The 6,723-nt window shown below is 36.3% G+C and overlaps 1 non-coding gene across 1 annotated transcript; it reads right to left on the bottom strand.

The window, feature by feature from the left end:
* Positions 1-5,624: 5,624 nt before the first annotated feature.
* On the bottom strand, positions 5,625-5,731 carry LOC112422261 (small nucleolar RNA R71). The gene has a single exon (XR_003012628.2). It is a non-coding gene; the product is annotated as a small nucleolar RNA R71 (small nucleolar RNA).
* Positions 5,732-6,723: the final 992 nt, after the last annotated feature.

Consider the following 6,723-nt stretch of genomic DNA (forward strand, 5'->3'; position numbering starts at 1 on the left):
AATGACTCTAAATGAGCGCTTCATGGGAGGCAACCCACGAATTTAATCGCTTTATTTTTGTTTGTTTTGTGTTGTTTTTATTTGTTTTGTAGGTTTTTGTCCGAATACGATGCGAAAAAAGAAAAAAAATTGACCCCCTTGACCAGAAAGACTAGCACGGCCCGTGCCTGTGGTGGCATGGTCGTGCCAACCAAAAATTGGCAGAGAGAGAGGCACAACCCTTTCCTGTGGTGGCACGGTCGTGCCTCTCAAGGCCTTCGAAAACATCACAAACTCCAGAAACATGCGCATGGCCCATGCCTAGGGGTGGCACGGCCATGTGCGATCCCAGGCATATATACCTTCATAAAAAATTTCTTCTTTTCTCCCATTCACTCACCACAACTATTTTATTTCTCAAACTTCTCTCTAAAAACTCCATTAACCCACAACCTTCAAACTCTCAAAACTCCACCAAATTCAACAATTTTTAGCCCAACTCATCTCCAAACATCATTCCAAACATAAACCAACCATCAAAACCAACATTCATCCATCCAAACCCCAAATTCACCAAATTCATAATCCCTTAAACCCTAACCCAAAAACCATAAATTCTTCACCAATATCCATGATTAAACTCATAAACCTCACTTAAACCCAACCTCATCACTAAACCAACCTTTCCCACACAAAACTTTGCCAAAACACAACCTCCACCCAAGCCCACACCAAGTCAACTAAGTTCAGATCACATCAAAGAGGAAAGGTAAGGAGATTGAAGGCTCCGGAAATGGTGCAAGCAAGAAGCAATCAACAGCAGCAATCATGCGATCGAATTCAAGGATCCCGAGAAAAGGAATAGGTATAAATCTCTAATGTCTAGAACTATCTATCATTTTTGGTACCCCGATGCTAATGCTATGGATAGACTAGGAATAGAGGACCATGTGATTAGACTGTTGAATAGACTAGGGTTGGTCGAGATGTTGAAACCTATGAGGGGGTTTGAATTTTTCACCTATGAGTTCTTGAGCTCTATTTCTTTTACTAAAGATAGGTCGAAGACGGATAACCCCAATTATAGGGTTGCATTCTGGCTCTTAAATGTTGATTATGAGATGTCATTGGAAGCTTTTTCTTCCGAACTTGGCCTCGCAAATGCGGGGTATTTCAATGACTCTTGGGATCAAACTTTAATACCGGCCGACTACACCCTGTTGCCTTTTGGAAAAGCATAACCGCTTTGAACCAATACAATTCCCGCTCCAATAAGGCTAGTAACATTCACAACCCTGTGCTTAGCTACCTTCAGAGGGTTATGGTTTGCACCATATGGGGTAGGAAAGAGGTAGGAATGATGATACCGATCAGCTATTTATGTTGTGGGCTATGCTTTATAACTACCCTGGTCACATTCTCTACTATTTGATTGATTATCTTGTTTCAATTGCTAAAAAGAAATCAGATGATAAAAGTGATATAGTGGTAGGTGGAATCATCACCTTCATTGCTAGGAAGTTTAGAGTGAATATGAGCAAGGGGGTCAATAGGATTGAGGGGAACTATTATCTAGACTTAGATACCCTCAATACCATGTCTTTCCTTATAACCCATGACCCTTCTCACAACTACCAATATGTGCGGAAAGTAAATAGGGCTAATTGTTTGATTATTCTACCTTATTTGGACATAACTAATCCGGAGATGGTGGAAAATTTGCTTTATGTTGGAACTAACCCACGGGTACATGATGATGGTGATGATGGTGGTGATGATAAGGAGGTAGGTGCACACTTGCACGATGAACAAGAAGTCGGTGGGAACTATAATGATGTATGGTGGGCATGGATGCAAACCGAAGTTCAAAGAATAAGCACCGAGTAACAAAGACAAGGTGTTGAAATCTCCAGGCTAAGAAATGATGTCCAAAGGAGCAATCACATGACCGAAGAAAATAATAAAATTCTCCGGAACATGATGCAACAACTTCACCTACAAGGTCCACCTTATGGACCTCAATAAAATTGTGAACTTTCTTTCTCTTCTCTTCTCTTCCTTCTTCTTCCTCTTCTCTTCTTCTTCTTTTTAAAATCATTGAGGACAATACTTCTCCCAAGTATGAGGGAGGGGAGCCAATAAAGTATATTGTCTTGTTTTAGGTAAGTGTTGTAGTGTTTCCAAACTCCCTTGGATTTTAATTTTTTGTTTTGTTTTTTTGTGAAAGGCATGGAAAGCAGCTTGTTTTTATTGTAAATTATGACATAATTTTTTTTGTTGTCTCTTCCCAAATGGTTGTTTCTTGTACATGAAAGTGATTTCTTGTGTTTTAAGTGTTCTTGCTATACCCACATCAGGTTTTATTGTGAAAATTCTGTGAGAAAAGCACAAGTTGCAGTCTTTGAGTAAGTGTATTAGTAGGTATTTTAAGGAGCACGTTCTAACTTTAATGGTAAATTAAACCCTTAAAAGTCTTCAGAGTAAAATTAGTATAAGTTTGTGTGGGGAATAAAAAGATACATCAAAGTGGGGCGAAAGCAAATGTATCTATAAGGGAACATCATTAACTCTAGGGGTAGGAGTAGGCCTCACTAACCTTCCACGTGAAGGTGGTGTTTCTCTAATAACTAAAATTAGCTTCCATAAATCATTCTAAAAGGAGGATAGAATCAATACATACTTAGGGGGCATCCCTAACTCTAGGGGGTAGGAGCTGCCCTACCTAACTTCCTACGTGAAGGTGGTGTCTTTTAAACTTATAATTATGCAGCTCTACTTAGGGGTCATCATTGACTCTAGGGGGCAGGAGCTGGCCTACCTGACTTCCTACGTGAAGGTGGTATCCCTTAGGCAATCTACAGTTCCCCGAGACATTTAATTGTCAAATAATCTAAATAATTCTCATCACGGTTAGTTTAGTGTTAATGCTTGAAGATGTAATTAGTGTACACTTGAAATAAAGCCTCGGAGGAGACATAAAATTTTAATTGTAATTGTCATATGTTAATCTTGTTTATACTGCCAATGTGTATGCCTTTTGCTTGAGGATAAGCAAAGATTCAAGTATGGGGGAGTTTTATAAGTCAATTATTAGTGTTTTTTATATAATATTTAAGTTGATTTTATTTAGATTTAATATGTTTTTTATTTCCTGTTAGAGCTATTTTACTTCAATTGCAAGTTATTTTATTTCAGGAACAAATATTTGAAAAGATTGAGTCTTGGAGCAAAAGAAAGGATAATTGGAGCTGATTCATGTCAAAAATATGAAGATCTTATACAAAAATATTTTGTGCAAAGAATTTGAAGATCTTGTACCAAAATATAGCATAGGCGCGCCCCATATTGTCCTTTTGCTTCTTCGACAAGCTGCCTATTTTAGTATTTCTGAACTAGAGCCCATGTTTTCTTGTGCAACACTTTAGTGATTTAATTCTTGGGGCTCAAGTCAATGTTAGACAATAAATAGAGCAACCATCTAGTTTGTAAAATCATATTTTGTTCATGGAATTCAATAGTGACAATTGTTTTCTTTAATAAAAGTTCTTCTTTTATTTTCTTGTTATATTATTTATGTTCTTCTTCTTCTCTTCTATGTCTACGATGAACATGAGTGAGTAGATTCTTCTTGTCTTGGGATTATTGGATGAGTCTAATGACCTAATCCTAATCAAACCAAGCCTCGAACCCTAATTCTATATAAATTGATGAGTCATTTATATAATATTTTAATATGCTTTTTAGTTTAGTTTTATTTAGATTTTATATGATTTTATATTAGTATTATTTCCTTTTTAGGATAGTTTACTTCAAATTGCATTTTATTATATTTCAGGAACGAATATTGGATGGATTGAGTCTTGGAGCAAAAGAAAGGGATTTGGAGCTGATTCGGTACAAAAATATGAAGATTCGGAGACAAAAATACGTCTCCCTCAAGTCAGAATGTTGGCACGGCCCGTGCTAGGCTTGGCACGGCCGTGCCACCCTTCAGAACACCTTTTACTGCTTTTGTTTGGATTCTGAGCTATTCTATTTTGGCGCGCAATCTCTCGAGGAATATTCTTGGAATATACTTGCTTAGATTTTAAGTCGAATGTGTGCTATAAATAGAGTAGCTAGCCATCACAAATATTCATCTTTTCTTGGAATGCAATATGTGACAATTGTTTTCTAATAAAAGTTCATTTACTTTATTGTTATTTACTTTTATGCTTTCTCTCTTCTTCTCCTTGTCTACGATGAACATTAGTGAGTAGACTTCTCTTGTCTTGGGATTGTTGGATAAGTCTAATGACATAATCCTAATCAAACCAAGCTTTAAACCTTAATCTTATGTAACCCTAATTCCTTATCTAAATTCACCGCTTTAACATGGATCAACTATTATCAAACTGTGGAAACGAAAGTGGAGGGTTTGATAATTGTTTATCCATCATCTCAAATATCAATTCATAAAACGAAAGTGAAGCTTTGATATTCGAACAAGTGAATTTAGACAAGGATTGCAAAGTCAGCGAAATAGGCTTTGCAATCTTTGAGACATATAGTTTCGATCTTCAAGGGAACTAATAACAATCAAGTCAGCGAAATAGGCTTGGTTGTTGGAGGAACCAAAATCTAATAGTAATCAAGTCAGCGAAATAGGCTTGGTTGCTTGAGGAACAAAAGAGAAACTGTCTTGAGAAATTAGGTCTAACATAAAGTTATAAGTTTAATAGTTTGGTTTGAGAAGGACTTGTCGTTAGGATGAACCAATAACCGCAAGGCTTTTATCTTTTATTTTATTATTTACTTTCAATTAAAAACCCAAAACTTTCTACCTTATAAAACGTTAGTCTAATCATTATCTAAAGTTAATTGAATTCATAACTCCCTTTGGGAACGATACTCTATTTTACTACTTCGGTAAGACCGTGCACTTGCGGTTTTATCCCATCAAGTTTTTGGCGCCGCTGCCGAGGAGTTATTGTAATTTGATTAACTTTTTAATAATGGTTAGTCTAAAAAAAAATATATATATATATATATAATATAAAAAAATATATATAAAATAGTATATATATATATATATATTTATAAAATATTTTATTTCCTTTTTTCTTACCTTTTTATTTATTTATTTTTTTTTTTATATATTTATAATATATTTTATTTCCTTATCTTATTTTTTTTTTTATTTTATATATATATATATCTCCCTCCCTTTCTCCTTATTTTTTATTTTCTATCTTTAACCGTTTTGATTTCAGGCATGGCTCAAAGACAATAATAACGACATGGATGAGAAACGTGCTCTCAAAGAGTATGCAATCATATCTTCAGATGAGTCGTACGATGCTATTGTGTACCCAACGGTTGAGGGTAGTAAATTTGAAATAAAGCCTGCACTTATTTACCTAGTGCAGCAAAATCAATTTTTCGGATCACCCACTGAGGATCCGAATCTTCATGTTTCAAATTTTTTAAAACTCAGTGGAACTTTGAAGGCAAACCAAGAAGCCGTAAGGCTGCACCTCTTTCCTTTTTCCTTAAGGGATAGAGCTAGTGCTTGGTTTCATTCATTGACTATTGGTTCTATCACTTCATGGGACCAAATGAGGCGAGCTTTCCTTGCCCAATTCTTTCCCCTTTCTCAAACCGCTCAATTCAGGGCGAGGCTTTTTCAATACACTCAAAAAGATAGTGAATCTCTTTACGATGCGTGGGAGCGTTTCAAAGAAATGCTTAGGCTTTGCCCCCATCATGGTTTAGAGAAGTGGCTTATTATCCACACCTTTTATAATGGTCTTTCGTATACCACAAAAATCTATGTTGATGCAGCTGCAGGTGGAGCTTTGATGAATAAAACTTACACAGCAGCATATGATTTGATCGAGGGCATGGCACAAAACCACTATCAGTGGACAAGTGAGAGAGTCATCACTGCTTTTTCACCCTCTAAAAAAGAGGCAGGTATGTACAAAATTTCCTCCCTTGATCATCTAACTGCTAAGGTTGACACACTGACACAAAAATTTGATACAATGAATACTAGTGTTGTCACACCTGCTCCTGTATCACCTCCTTGTGAAGTTTGTGGTGTATTTGGCCATATTGGCATTGATTGCCAACTAGGTAGTGTTGTTAGAGGTCCTGAGCAAGTAAACTATGCTCAATATAATCGAGGGTTTAGAAACAACCAATTTTTTTACCAAACCCCTCAAAATCTTTTTGGACAACAAGCAACACCACCCAGTTATGCAAACAACCAAAGAGTCCCTCAAAAATCCAGCTTGGAACTTTTAATGGAAAATTATGTTATAAATCAATCCAAGCAGCTCCAAGAGCTTAAAAACCAAACGGGATTTTTGAATGACTCTCTTGCCAAAATCACATCCAAGGTAGACTCCATAGCAACTCACAATAAGATACTTAAAACCCAAATCTCTCAAGTGGCCCAACACGTGACTACTTCCTCTCAAACCACCGGGATCTTTCCAGGTCAAACTGAAACCAACCCCAAAGGCCATATAAGTTCTATTTTTCTTAGGGATGGTAACCAATTAGAGGACCCCGATGTGAAAATTAAGAACAATGAGGGAGAGATAGGAAGTAATTAGCCTCAAAGTGAGAAAACTATAGGAGAAAATGAACAGCCATTTGTTTCACCACCTCATGAGCCTAAAAATCCATTAACACAAGGTTTTGTCAAATCAAAGTTAGATGACCAATTTAGAATTTTAGTTGAAATACTTCCAAACA

The sequence above is a fragment of the Medicago truncatula genome, chromosome 6 (genome assembly GCF_003473485.1).
Source record: "Medicago truncatula cultivar Jemalong A17 chromosome 6, MtrunA17r5.0-ANR, whole genome shotgun sequence".
Classification (NCBI taxonomy): domain Eukaryota; kingdom Viridiplantae; phylum Streptophyta; class Magnoliopsida; order Fabales; family Fabaceae; genus Medicago; species Medicago truncatula.